The sequence below is a fragment of the Panthera uncia genome, chromosome X (assembly GCF_023721935.1).
Source record: "Panthera uncia isolate 11264 chromosome X, Puncia_PCG_1.0, whole genome shotgun sequence".
NCBI classification, from domain to species: Eukaryota; Metazoa; Chordata; class Mammalia; order Carnivora; family Felidae; genus Panthera; species Panthera uncia.
In genome coordinates, this window is record NC_064817.1 from 41,827,209 (window position 1) to 41,843,046 (window position 15,838).

The following is a 15,838-nucleotide window of genomic DNA, read 5'->3' on the forward strand; positions in this document are numbered from 1 at the left end:
TGGTGGGCGGGGCCGCAGTCCGACCTGATGTCTGCCCCCAGCCCACCGCTGGGGCCACAGTCAGACTGGTGTGTGCCTTCTCTTCCCCTCTCCTAGGGGCGGGATTCACTGTGGGGTGGCATGGCCCGTCTGGGCTACTTGCACACTGCTAGGCTTGTGGTGCTGGGGATCTGGCGTATTAGCTGGGGTGGGTAGGCAAGGTGCACGGGGGCAGGAGGGACAGGCTTAGCTCGCTTCTCCTTAGGGGATCCACTTCAGAAGAGGCCCTGTGGAAGCGGGAGGGAGTCAGATCCGCTGCCGGAGGTTTGGCTCCACAGAAGCACAGAGTTGGGTGTTTGTGCGGAGCGAGCAAGTTCCCTGGCAGGAACTGGTTCCCTTTGGGATTTTGGCTGGGGGATGGGCGGGGGAGATGGCGCTGGCGAGCGCCTTTGTTCCCCACCAAACTGAGCTCTGTCGTCTGAGGGCTCAGCAGCTCTCCCTCCCTTTGTCCTCCAGCCTTCCCGCTTTCTGAGCAGAGCTGTTCACTTATGACCTCCCAGACGCTAAGTTGCGCTTGCTGTCGGAACACACTCTGTCCGGCCCCTCTGCTTTTGCAAGCCAGACTCAGGGGCTCTGCTTGGTCGACAGGCTGCCCCTCCACCCCGGCTCCCTCCTGCCAGTCCGTGGCGCGCACACCGCCTCGCGACCCTTCCTACCCTCTTCCGTGGGCCTCTCGTCTGCGCTTGGCTCTGGAGACTCCATTCTGCTAATCCTCTTGCGGTTTTCTGGGTTCTTTAGGCAGGTGTAGGTGGAATCTAAGTGATCAGCAGGACGCACGGTGAGCCCAGCGTCCTCCTACACCGCCATCTTCCCTCTCATAGCTGTGTACCTTTCAAAAGCTTAAGATGGTTAGAATGGATATCATGGTCAACAAATCCATCTCCTTGTTCATGACTATATACTTAAGTATATCCCCTCCAAATGGCTATTCTTACTTTTCTTAAAAATTTCTCCTCCTCCTTTTAGCCTTGATGCAGAGAAAAGAAATGCTTGTTCTACTTAGCTCTCAATTCTTCAAGAGCAACTAAAGATTTGCTCTACCAATATGAGACTGGTAGAAAACCAAGAGCACTTTTGGCGCGCCTGGGTGGCTCAGTCGGTTGAGTGTCCAGCTTCGGCTCAGGTCATGATCTCACAGTTCGTGGGTTCGAGCCCCACATCGGGCTCTGTGCTGACAGCTCGGAGCCTGGATCCTGCTTCGGATTCTGGGTCTCCCTCTCTCTCTGCCCTTCCCCCATTCACACGCTGTCTCTGTGTCTCTCAAAAATGAATAAATGTTAAAAAAATTTAAAAAAAGAAAGAAAACCAAGAGCACTTTTAATGCAGAGAAGTAAGTGTAGAGTAGGCAGAGATTGCCTGTGCCAATGAACTCTGTCTGGTTATTGCAGAGAAATTATCTATAAGAAAACACTTTGTCTACCTATAATCTCTGTGCTTTTCCTGATGGGCAGAATTTCCACCGTGACATTCCCAACTGATAGACTTTTACATTTCTCCAGGTCTTTATCACCTGGAAGCATGGTAAGACTCTTTTCAGGATCATTATTCACTGATTTTTTTTAATCACATGGTTTTTACCCAGGAGTAGCACCTTACATAATGAAAAATAACAAGGGAAATGTAACCTGAAAACCTCATACACCTTGAGTAATTATGAAAGAGGAAAATCATATTGACCCCCAAATATGCAAAGTATATGCACATACCATCTCCTTAATCAAGGCCTTAGAGGTGCATTGAGATGCCCTTTGGTCTATCTCAATTTCTTATTTCTTTATTCTCAATTTATCTATATGAGCCCCACATATACAAGTCCTTCAAAATGCATGTTCAGAGATAACAGGACATGTTGATTGATGGCTTGAAATGAGAGTAGGTATATGGATATTTGGATGAAAGTAGGTGGTTCTGGAGTGAACAGATAGGAGAATCAAAGATTTTCTCTTTGTAGTGATAGGAAAAGATGTCAGTGAAGGGTATCAGGAAGGCAGAATTCAGTGTGTAAAATCTTTTACTATATGAGGAAAAAAATATCAAGCATATATTTTCCATGAAGCTCAAAATATGCTATATGCTCTGCCTGATTTATCCTTTCAGCATCCTACAAAGGCAATGAAGATGTAGGTTATCATCTTCATAACTCATTGTTTCAATAGGTACAGTTACAGTGCTTTTCCTTCTCCAAGTTTAAGGTGTGGTAAAATGTCATATTTTCTCAATGGTATCTAAGAATGTCAAAGTGTGTTACAGATCATGTTCATTTTACATTATTGCCACTTACATGGTTTTTTTCCAGAATATGTGTGTAAGTATATATTAGCTTACATATAAACCTTTTAGTAAGTTGATATAAATAAATAAACATTATACCATTTTCCTAGGCTAAAATGTTTTCAGGGTCTCGCTAATAAAATTTAACAAAGGATCTTGAAAAATTCTATTGATAACACTCTTTATTCTCTTCTTGAGTTCTGAATTCTAAGGCAACCTATAGCCCTAAAAAAGGCTTCTTGAATCAAAAGGCTTAATTAAGTTCTCAAGGTAAATGTCACAAGACCATCTCTCCACATAATAAACAACCTAAAGCAACTAAGAACTAATATACATGTGAAATACATATTTTTCAAGTCTCAATACCGCCTTTCTACCTTAGATACTTTGCTTGAGTCTAAGATGTGATGCCATCTATTTTCTGATTGGAATATGGACTCCCTCAGGCTTATATAACCATATTTAAGTGAAAGTATAAAACACACTCTAAAAGGCAAATATAAATGTATTTTGATTAGTCATGTCACAACTTAGGACCGATTATTACACTATCCTAAACAAACAACCCTATGAAATTTGTCAACTACAGCTTAAAAATGGGCCACAAAACCCTGTTTTCAGCTGTGTTCAGTACCTCCCATTTCCACCATCACATCCCTACACCAGAGAATTAATGTCTTTTTACATTACAGGCTGTACTTTTAAAAATATATTGTGCTATGTTTAGGCACAAAAAGACAGGAAATTATATTTTAATACACAGGGATTACCTTTAATACACAAAATGAAGAAATTAATTATATCCTACATAGAAAACAAAATATATAGCATCCAAAAATGTTATTCTTGTGTTTTGTAGACATTTAAAATGTTTTTTGAAATAATTGTAAATTCACAGGGAATTTCAAAGATATGTAAAAGGAGGTCCTGTGCATCCTTCACCCATCTTCCTCCATTTTACCATTTTGCATAACTATCGTACAATATCAAAAGCAGGAGATTGACATTGGTACAATCTATAGAGCTTATCCAGATTTCAGCAGTTATACACAAACTCAGTGTGTGTGTGTGTGTGTGTGTGTGTGTGTAGCTCTGTGCAATTTTATCACAGGTGTAGGTTTGGGTTAACATCAGGAAAATCAAGATATTGAAGTGTACCACCAACAAAACTAAAAGGCAACCAACGGAATGGGAAAAGATATTTGCAAATGACACATCAGACAAAGGGCTAGTATCCAAAATCTATAAAGAGCTCATCAAACTCCACACCCGAAAAACAAATAACCCAGTGAAGAAATGGGCAGAAAACATGAATAGACACTTCTCTAAAGAAGACATCCGGATGGCCAACAGGCACATGAAAAGATGCTCAATGTCGCTCCTTATCAGGGAAATACAAATCAAAACCACACTCAGATACCACCTCACGCCAGTCAGAGTGGCCAAAATGAAGAAATCAGGAGACTATAGATGCTGGAGAGGATGTGGAGAAACAGGAACCCTCTTGCACTGTTGGTGGGAATGCAAATTGGTGCAGCCGCTCTGGAAAGCAGTGTGGAGGTTCCTCAGAAAATTAAAAATAGACCTACCCTATGACCCAGCAATAGCACTGCTAGGAATTTATCCAAGGGATACAGGAGTACTGATGCATAGGGGTACTTGTACCCCAATGTTTATAGCGGCACTCTCAACAATAGCCAAATTATGGAAAGAGCCTAAATGTCCATCAACTGATGAATGGATAAAGAAATTGTGGTTTATATACACAATGGAATACTACGTGGCAATGAGAAAAAATGAAATATGGCCTTTTGTAGCAACATGGATGGAACTGGAGAGTGTGATGCTAAGTGAAATAAGCCATACAGAGAAAGACAGATACCATATGGTTTCACTCTTATGTGGATCCTGAGAAACATAACAGAAACCCATGGGGGAGGGGAAGGAAAAAAAAAAAAAAAAGAGGTTAGAGTGGGAGAGAGCCAAAGCATAAGAGACTGTTAAAAACTGAGAACAAACTGAGGGTTGATGGGGGGTGGGAGGGAGGGCAGGGTGGGTGATGGGTATTGAGGAGGGCACCTTTTGGGATGAGCACTGGGTGTTGTATGGAAACCAATTTGACAGTAAATTTCATATATTAAAAAAATATATATATATATATAAAAAAAAAAGATATTGAAGTGTACCATCACAAGACTCCCTCATGCTACTCCTTATAACCACATCTATTCCCTCTGCCCCCTCCCATTCCTAACCACTGACCTCCACAAATCTGTTCTGTTTCTATAATATGTTATTTCACAATTGTTACATAAATGGAATCATTCCGAATATATCCTTTTGAGATTAACTTTTTACACTCAGGATAATTTCCTTGCAGTTCATGAAAGTTGTATTGCTGTATTCCATGGTATGCATGTACCATGATTTGTTTAACCGTTCATCCATTGAAGGACATCTGGGTAGTTTCCAGTGTTTGGATAGTATGAATAAAGCTTCTATGAATATATGCGTATAGAGTTCTACCTGAAAATATTTTTCACTTCTCTGGAATCTATGCCCAGGAGTACAATTGCTGAGCTATGTGGCAAATCTATTTTTAGTCTGAAAGGGAATTTCTAAAGTATTTTCCAGAGTGCCTATACCATTTTACATTCCCACCAACAATATATGAGTGATCAAGTTTCTTTATATCCTCTCTAGAACTTGGTGGTGTCACTACTTTATTTTAGCCATTCTAATAGGTGTGTAGTAACATCTTACTGTGGTATTAATTTGCATTTCCCTAATGGCTAATGATATTGGACATTTTTCATGTACTTATATGCCATCTGTATATTCTCTTGGATGAAATATCTATGTTTTTTGTCCATTTTCTAATTATATTCTTTGTTTTTTAAATATTTAGATTATAGAGTTCTTTACATATTCTAGAAACAAGTCCTTTGTTGGAAATGTGATTTGAAAATATTTTTTCCCAGTCGATAATTAAGTTTTACATTTGAATGAAATCCAGTTTTTCAGTTTTTACTTTTATGAATCATGCTTTTGGTACCATATTGTCATATACCTATTATATAACACCTTCAGAGAAACATTCCCCATGAAGTTCCTTCTGGTATCTTTCATGCTTTTGGATGCTTTTATGTGTCTGCACACACACACACACACACACACACGCACTGACTGACCTAACTAGAAGAATTAATGCATATGTACTACTATGGAATTTATAGAAACATAGCTCTTAGTGCTGAGTATAATGCTACAAAATATATTATCTAGGGGAGTTTACTTACCATCTCTGATGCAAACAGGGGAAAATGGTTCATAAAATTACAATTTTTTTTCAAATTATACTGTCCTCTATTTAGACAAAATAGGGAAGCATGACTAGTATATATGCAATGTTATATAAATCTGTGAGTTTTATAGCTTGAAAATTATGTGGTCATATGCAGGCAAAAAATCTAAAATTCTTCAGCTTCTAGGAGAAATAGTATATAGTTTTACAGAAATTGAGATTTGAGGCCATTGTACAACAGATGCCTGACATATCTCCTTTAGTAAGATAACATGAATGAAATTCAGTAAAATGGAACTCACAGCAGAACAGAGTCCATGAGTTTACATTGCCAACCACTGACTTGTCATTATCAGCCCTGAAAACTTAACTTGGCTTCAGGTAGGGCTAAATCCCTGATACCTTGCCTTAGTTTGTACCACTATTTGACCAATTCCACTTATTTGCACAATAACCTTTTGAGATCAGGGCAAACAGAGAGTCCAAGTGACTTGTCTGAATTCCCAGTGGGAAATTATCCCAGAGTCAGGAATGAGGGGGCAGTAACCCAGCTTTTCTGTATTCTTTTTGTAAATACTTCAGGACATAAATGCTGCTTTCCTCCAACAGAGTGACTTAAAGGTGATCTAAAAATAACTTAAGTACTGAATAAACCACCTCTACCCCAGTCTACCCCCAAATATACATGGTAGAAAGTTTATTTGGAACCCTTAAGCAAAAACATTGGCAAAGATCCTTTGATCCTTGGTTAAATACAAAATAAATAGATCTCCAGCCACCTGGGCAACTCAAATGTAAGAGCTATTTGTATGGCATTTGCAAACATTGAAAGAGAAATTAGGCATCTGGTAGGGGCTATGTCCTTATTTGTTGTTCTTTTTAACCTTTTACCAAACCTCCTTTCTCTTCTCTTTTACCATCCCATCCCCAGTACCTCCATCTTGCAAGCTCTAACCCCAATACCTTTCCCTAGATCCCAATTGTCTAATCTGAAATTGGACTATTTGATCTTCTGAGAACTTCCCAAAGAGTTCTGATTTGAATCAGTCCTTTTTGTAATCAGCCTGGTCTGCTTAGGGACATCTGGAGGTGGGAAGTGTTTTCTAAACAAATTGTTCTATTATTTCTCCTGAGAATGCCCCTTATAGGATTTGACTAAAAAACACAATTCCAGACTCCTACACAGAAACACTAACTCCACTGGTAGGAAGAGAAACACACATATGTCAGCAGGGGTAAATCCATATGAATATGCGTAAGTATACAGTGAGCCACAAATGGACTTGATACACAGAGGGGATAAAGTAGGGGATGGTGAGATTCAAAATGGATTTTCTTATTCTTCTTAGGGTTTGTAAAGTCTGCATAACTATCAAGAGCTCATAATGAACACTGGATGACCAGCATCCCTTAATAGTGGTGACTCAAAAGATCAGGCACCTACTATGAATCACTATGAAAGGTGCCCCAACAGTGAACCAAGCTGTATCCCAACCAAAGCTAATGGCTCCATCCTGCTCCCTGACCTGGAAGTCCCATTTTAGGATTCCCTAGGAATAATGGTCTTCACTATCCCAGGGGGACTGCAGGAACCTGTGAAGTTGGAAGGAATGGGGAGTTGCCTCTGTATTCACCATGGCAAAATAGTTGTCAGGATATTGGAATTAATTGAGCAGTATCTTTACTTACAGTGAGTCTTCAGGCTTTTCTTCTAGATAGGAGGCAGGGTAAGGTGAAGATCATTGTTGTCAGCCTAGTCTCAAATGTCTGCCAACAGTAGCTTGGTTTCTCATTAAGATTATCAACTTCCTTCTTGAGGTCACCACTACTCTGCTGCTTCTGGGCAGGAAGTCGAAGCTCTGGAGTGTGACTAGCATGCTAAAATACATGCTGATACCAAAACCCAAGAACCATGTACCCCTCAAGATGTCAGCCCAGGGAGTGGTCAGAAGACAGACAGAGGAAGTAATAGCATCTGAGATTTACTCACTTGGAGCTTCCTCCCCTCCCACTTTTATCCTCCTCAAGCAGAAGTGGGAAAGGCCTGCCCAAAGGTGATGAAATACCCAAATGCCCTACCAACAGCGATCCCACAAAGGAAGTATCTGTTATAGTGGAAGCCTCAATTAAAACAGCTAAGACAGAGTTCAACAGTGATAGGACTAAAAGACACTGAAGAGAGAGAAGGCTGACTACTACTTTGTTTGCGTTTCCTCCCTCCACCCTGTAGTTAAAAAGAAGCCACACACAGAGAAAAGATATCCTTGCCTCTGAGCACAGAATGCAATGGGTCATGCACATATTCAAGTTACCAGGCTCCCTAGAAAGAAAAACCAATAACAAAGCACTCTGGCCTTAAGATGTGACCTGGCTCAAAACCACCCCAGTGTTACCATTTATGCTATTGGTATGATGCCTGCCCTTGTTCCAACACACACAGAGTGTAGGATGAGTCAACAGCTTCTGCAGTTAAAGCTTTCATGCCTGACTTCTCCAGCTACACTACTATCACTTTTCCAATAAGTCTCCCCACTGGCAACCAAGAGTCAGTTCCTAGGATTGACTTTAGCCTAGAAAGAATGACTAGGTTTGTGTGGTGTTTTTTCTTTTCTTTTTCTTCCTCCACTCCCTAAATCATAGAAAATGTGTATATGGACTTCTGAGATATGGACTTGAAAAACAGGGAGTATTTGTCCTTCATGCTGGAATGTGGTACAGATGCAAGTGATGACTACTCATGTATACACATGGCTGTAAGTAATTAGTGTGGGAACACGCTCTATACATAAACCCTATGCTTGAGGCCAGCCTTATCCACTGAGTATCCACTTCATGCCAGGTTTCTTACATACATTTGTAACTAAGATTAGATTTGGCTAAAATGTAAAAAGGATTCTGCTTCTGAGAGTTCCTGACTAGGAACATACATTCTCATGTTCTAGAAGTCCAAGGCTAAGTCATGCTATGTTTCAGTGTGTTTTGGAAGCTTCTCTTTGTCCTCTAGGCTTCTGGCAACCTCACCTCATTGTATACTGGTTGTTGAGTTCTAGCTTTCATTTATAATTCACATAGTGCCAACGCTGATGAGTGGAGGTATGATGGAAAGTTATATCCTGCTAACCTGACTTTTTGATACTTCCCACCTTGTTCCACTGGTGGGGTTTAAGTGGCAGCTTCCCAGTGAGTGTCATCTATGCACAGAACCTGATCCTGTTGCAGGATGACACATAAGCTAGATTTGCCTTATGCTTCCCAGAAGTGCATTGCTGCCTCTGTACTGCCATTTATAATCAATTGCCTGTCTTCTGAGGTGTGTGCTTAGCAAACACAACCATTTAACCACGGCAGTATCTAAATGACTTTCTCTGAAATTCAAAGGTTATTTTTAAACTACTGAGTTTAAGAATTTCCCAGAGGCCAAGAGACATGGTCCGCCATGAACTTCCTCTATGAAATCTTGTCTACCTGGCACTATAAATTAAATACCTAAATCTGTGATGGAGAGTTGGTTATACATGATATCATCTACTATGAGGAGGCTTCGGATATAGAGACCTTGTCAAAGCAGCCAAACTTGATGTCAGAGTTCAAGTCTCTTAAGTAGCAAATGCTCTTGTAGTATCAGTGCATAAACAGAATAGCCTTGTTTCCTTCATGTCTTCTCACGGATAGAAGTATATGTATCAGACATGTGCCTGAGGCAGAGATCATGTCTGCCATGTTTGCTATGCTACAACATCAAATCAAAGGCAATACTATGAAAATATATTCTTTGCTAGCAGCTTCAGAATAGTTCTTATCAAAAGGGGTGAGGAGAAAGGCAACACAAAATCATTTTCTTATTTTTATTTTTTAATTTTTTTCTCTTTCTAAATGAAAGAGTGATAAAGGGGGATTTGAAATCTAATGGCATTTATCTAGTCCTCCATCTAAGGGAAAAATCCTATGTAGATATTGAATTAGTACCTCTACTATCTGCTTTAAAAATCTCCCTAGAGAGCCTCCAAGTGAAAAGAGCCTCTTTCAGGGCTTAAATTTCTGCAGCCACTTCTTCAAAAGTTGGAATAAAGTTAACAGTAGACTAAGTTCTCATTCTTTGATCATGAAAGTTCAACATCATCCTTGATAATTTTTTTTTATTTTTTTAACGTTTATTTATTTTTGAGACACAGAGACAGAGGATGAATGGGGGAGGGTCAGAGAGAGGGAGACACAGAATCGGAAACAGGCTTCAGTCTCTGAGCTGTCAGCACAGAGCCCCACGCGGGGCTCCAACTCACTGACCTCAAGATCATGACCTAAACCAAAGTCAGACTCTCAACTGACTGAGCTACCCAGGAGCTCCCATCATCAATCTTGATAATTGAAGGAAGATCACTCAAGTGTTATCGACATTCTTGCTAGAAGCCAACATAAATTAAATTGGTGCCAATTCTATGCACCCTGGGTATATGTGTATGTATATATGTATGTGTGTGTGTGTGTGTGTGTGTGTGTGTGTGTGTAACCTGCAGGCTGCCTGCGGAGAGAGTGCTGCAACTTTATCACTTCTGCCCTCCAGCTTTTTGTGGGTTCTTTTCTTCTCCTTCACTCACACATAAAATTGCTTTCAAATTAAAATTGCTGCTTTTCTGGGGAAAAATCCTGAGAAATATTGGCACCTCAGATATCAGGATGGATTGAAATAATTATTAACTAAAAACTTAGGAAATTCTATAATTAATTAATGTTAATGAACTATCTGGTCCCCTCAATAAATCATGGCAAGAAGAGAGAACTTATGACAGAAGTCAGAGAGGTGCATACAAAATGCTCAAAAAAACCTTATACTGGAGAAAAAAAATGTTCTAACAGTGTATGGTGACAGATGTTAACTAGACTTATTGTGGTTACCATTTTGCAATATATACAAATATGGAATCATTATGTTGTATACCTGAAATGAATATATATATATATATGCATATATATGTCAATTATACCACAATAAAAAAATTTTAAAGCCAAAAAAGTACTTGTTGAATAGAATTGGAAGTCTTTCTATTGACATGCCCCTCTAAGCAGCAGAAGAAAACAGCAGTAAGGGGGTACATGATTCTGATGTTAAGATACATTACTAAGAAGCAATGGTAGCCACCCTTGTTATTTTCAGTTTTCTTTACTTTGCATGAGAACCACCCCTTTTAAAAGAGAAGGGGAGCACAGTCAATGAGCAAATATGTGCATTATACACACACACACACACACACACACACAGTAGTTGCTTGAAACAAAATCAGTGTCTTTCACATGGTAGCAGCTACTTTTTTAAAAAATAGTTTAATGTTTTTTTTAAATTTTTTTTAACATTTTGAGACAGAGAGAGACAGAGCATGAACGGGGGAGGGTCGGGGAGAGAGGGGGACACAGAATCTGAAACAGGCTCCAGGCTCTGAGCTGTCAGCACAGAGCCCGACATGGGGCTCGAACTCACAGACCGCAAGATCATGACCTGAGCCAAAGTCGGACACTTAACTGACGGAGCCACCCAGGCGCCCCTAGTTTAATGGTTTTATTAACACAAATACAATGTGTACACGAGCTGTCTATTCATTTTCTTTGCTGTGCAGCATGGCATTGGAATTGGTGACTCTGATGGCCAGTTGAGCTGCTCTTTTCACAATGGTTTGTGATTCTTAGAGGAGACATTGTAAGCAATCTCTGCATAGTAAGATTTGTTGCACATCAGCAGCACTTGACTGTTGTGGACTAGGAACTTCTGGAAGCCACTGGGCAGCATGTGCTTTGTTTTCTTATTGTTCCTATAACCAATGCTGGGCATCAAGATCTGGCCCTTGAATCTTCTGCACACCCTATTTTCAATGCCTCTGGGTTTCCACCAGTTACACTTAATTTTGACATATTGGTCTGAGTGGCGCTGGATGAACTAATTGGTCCTCTTTTTAACAATCTTGGGCTTTACAATGGTTCTGAGGGTGGCTATGATGCCAAGTAGGAGATGGCTACCATCTCTGCAGACAGTGGCAAGGAAGAACACATTTACCATTTTTTAAAAAACCAACTAGGTGCCAGGTACTGAACTAAACACTTGATATGTCATTTATCCTTAGAACAACCTAGTAGGTGGGAATTATTAATCTCACGTGTAAAATGAAGAAAATAAGACTCAAAGAGGTCAGTGAGAGTCTTTGTCCAAGGCCACAGAGCTAAGATATTACAGAGCTGGGATTTCAACCCAAATGTGTCTGACTCTGAAGCCCACTATATTATACTGAAATTTCCACAGTTAGTCTCACACCATCCCCTTTGCAGCTAGGAGCATATCATGATAATGCCATTTTATACAGAGGGACATTAAGGCATGGAACAGAGAAACGTTATTCTAGAATCTAAAATACTTTCCCTTCCACATAATCCAGGCTTCAAAGGGGGGAAATGAAATTAGAGAATTACCCTTCTTCACTAGGCTTCTACCATAGAAAAATCTCCACCCAGGGATATTAGTCTTAGTGACATACGGCACTGCAGGAGGTGGGATGCAAGATGATCCAACTAGCTGTGGCCGCACCACATTGTGGCAGAGGTGAAAGTGGAACACAGACCTGAGCTGCACCTATTAAAAAACACAGACCTGAGCTGCACCTAGTAGGAAGGCAGAAATCTGTGCTTTAACCCCGTCTCCATACAATTTACTTGTTTTTAATAAACTAATTCCACCTTGTATCAATGTGACAGTCATTTTGAATCTGTGCAAAGTGATTTACAGAATTTATAAGGCTTTAAAATACTTTTGAGCCTAGAATTTTAAAGTGATTCCCAGATATTCTATGGTGGGTAATATACTTATTTTTAAATGGATAAATAAAAAGTGAAAGGTTAAAGGATTTACCTCAAATCACAAAGGCACAGCTAGGAATAGAATCAGCCTCTTAAATCCCAATCCTGGGGCCAGATGACAAGACTGGTGCATTTTTAATCTCTTAAGAATTGTAAAAACCTTTTGATAATTCTGATCTTAGGAAGTTCCTAATTATTTATGAATGAATCATCATTATGAGCATCTAAAGCATTTTTTTTTAAAAAAGAACCATCACAACCACCTTAAAACCTTGTCTCATCTTAAACCTGTGGATTTGGTTGGCTTTAAAGAAGGTAATTGGCCCCCATTATCCCACATTGTTTAGAGGAATCTATATCATTTCTGGGCTCAAGAGGGCTGCTTTGGAAACCTTGTACTAACTAGCCTGACATGGATTAGGGATTGGTTTTGGAGTCAGGAGCCTTGGGCTTGAATCTTGACTTCAATCCTTAGTAGCCAAGTATCCTTTAGCCTTAGTTTTCTCATCTGCACAATGGGAATAAAGCCAATATCACACACAGAGGGTTGGGGTGAGAATCCAAGGACACAGGACATGGGAAATGTGGAAGCATTTTAGAAAATTGTAGAGTATACTCTTTGACATCAGCTGTAGCAATTTATTACTAGAATGTTACTGGAGGCAAGGGAAACAAAATAAAAAATGAACTATTTGGACCTCATCAAGATGAAAAAAACTTCTACACAGCAAACAGTCAACAAAACTAAAAGCAATCTATGGAATGGGAGAAGATATTTGCAAACGACATATCTGATAAAGGGTCAGTATCCAAAATCTATAAAGAACTTATCAAACTTAACACCCAAATAAAACAAATAGCCCAGTTAAGAAACGTGCTGAAGACATATATAGACACTTTTCCAAAGAAGACATCCAGATGGATAAAAGACACATGAAAAGATGCTCCACGTCACTCATCATCATGGAAATACAAATCAAAACCATGGTGAGATACCACCTCGCACCTGTCAGAATGGCTAAAATTAAGACCACAAGAAACAACAGATGTTGGTGAGGGTGTGGAGAAAGGGGAACCCTCTTGCGCTGTTGGCGGGAATGCAAACTGATGCAGCCACTCTGGAAGATAGTAGTTTCTTCAAAAAAATTACAAATAGAACTACTCTATGATCCAGCAATAACACTATAAGGGATTTACCCAAAGGATACAAAAATACAGATTTGAAGGGGTATATGTACCCCAATGTTTACAGCAGCATTATCTACAATAGCCAAACTATGGAGAGAGCCCAAATGTCCATCGACTAATGAATGGATAAAGAAGATGTCGTACACACACACACACACACACACACACACACACTGGAATATTATTCAGCTATCAAAAAGAATGAAATCTTGCCATTTTCAACAACATGGATGAAGCTAGAATGTATTATGCTAAGCAAAATAAGTCAATCAGAGAAGGACAAATACCATAGGATTTCACTCATGTGGAGTTTAAGAAACAAAACTGATGGACATATGGTAAAGGGGGGGAAAAGGAAGAGATAAACAAACCACAAAAGACTCTTAAACTGAGGGTTGAAGGGAGGTGGGTGAGGGATGGGGTAGATGGGTGATGGGTATTAAAGACAGAACTTTTGATGAGCACTGGGTATTGTATGTAAGTGATGAACCACTGAATTCTATTCCTGAAACCAATATTGCACTGTATGTTAACTAAAATTTAAATAAAAGGAAAAGAAAACACAGAATATTGTAGAGTATAATATAAAAATCAAGTGGTAGTCTCGAAAGACCCCTACTTTTTATCACTATAACATGAATGATTGGGAAGGAAGGGTCTCTGAAAGTTCAATCTGAAAATTTAATATTATAAACATACAGAGAAAGCTTATTAGGAATGGTGTTCCTTACATGCATGACAAGGCCTTTCCAAAGGCATGACAAACACACATATACAGATAGCAAATGAGACTGGAAGATGCTATTGGATACCAAAGATTGAATATAGATGCTGCTTACTGTGGAAACAGGCCCTATATGAACTTCATGAGTGAATCATTTCCCTTCTCAGACCAGGGTATCTCTGAACATCAGTCAGAACCCTATAGCCTCATGTCAGAGAAAGATAGTATGTGGAAGTGGGCAGTCCAGAAATCAAACAAAAGCATCCTGGACCTTTGGATATCACCAAGAAAGAATCCAGACAGAGTTTGAGAAAAGGGGGAGTTGCAAAGTAAGAGAAAATAAGAAATTATTAATATCCTATGCTTCTGTCTTAACAATTTCCCTTCCTCCTTACCACTCATTCAGTTGTCAAACTCCCATCTTCTCCCAGTTCTTCATTTCTGTCTATATCCTTGAGGCTTCAAATCCTGGGGTCTCCAAAAGAAATCCCAGTGTTTTCTCACCTCAGGTCCTTTGCTCACATTGTTTTGTTTACCTACAATTACTTTCTTATCACTCCTGGTACTTCTCCCCAAATAAGAAGAATTATGGAATTTACTTTAACTCATCTCTGAACCCAAGTCTACCCCGTTCTGCTAGGTTCCCATCAATTCTTAACTCCTTTGAACTCAGAGTTTCTTTTATATTAAAATGAGTATCATTTTCTCCTTGGGGTTGCAGTTATTTGTATACTTGGTGTTATTTCCTTTGCTTGCCTATAATTTCCTTCAGGTAAATTACAGTTATCAGCACAGTGCCTGACATGGAATAGGTATTCAATAAATGATTTTAGATGAATGAATGATCATCATCGCTTGCAATAATCAGGCCACCATCATTTTTCACCTGGATTTTTGCAACAGCCTAAGTAATCTCCCTGCCTTCTATCTTGTTCTCCTCCAATCTATCCTTTTCACTGTCACAATATATATCTTAGAAAAATTTCTTTCATTATATTACTCTCTTACTCAAGAATCTTAAATAATGTCCTGCTGTACAGAATAGAGTCCAAATCCCTCTGCCTTTCTCTAAAACCTCTTTGATACCAGTTGAATAGAGTCCCTGCTGCTTCCAAGTCTGGGTATGTTGCCCCCAGATCTAAATTTAATTGATCTCACCTGTATCAGGAAGCCTTCCCAAACCAATCCACCCTTTATTGTTCCTCTTTTATAATTCTACAGCATCATTCTCTGTACTATACATACTGTAATATAATAATTTCTTTCCTTGTATTGTTATGTACCTGTCTCCAGAGTACATGTTTTTTCTTCCAAATAAGATTGCAGACTTCGTATATACCTTTGTTCTTTCCACACCAACTACCAAAGAGCTGGAGACCTATTAGGACTTCAGCTCACACTTTCAAACATTTATCAATTTCTTCTCTGATTATTCTGTCTGGCCTTATCTGTGCTTCCTTCACTGTCTGGAGCCA

General features: G+C 39.5%; 1 protein-coding gene and 1 pseudogene across 1 annotated transcript in view; both read right to left on the minus strand.

The window, feature by feature from the left end:
- Positions 1-15,838, minus strand: part of DGKK (diacylglycerol kinase kappa) — a 177,348-nt gene that overhangs the window by 138,120 nt on the left and 23,390 nt on the right. The gene's annotated exons all lie outside the window — the stretch shown is intronic.
- On the minus strand, positions 11,200-11,660 carry LOC125932313 (60S ribosomal protein L32-like; annotated as a pseudogene).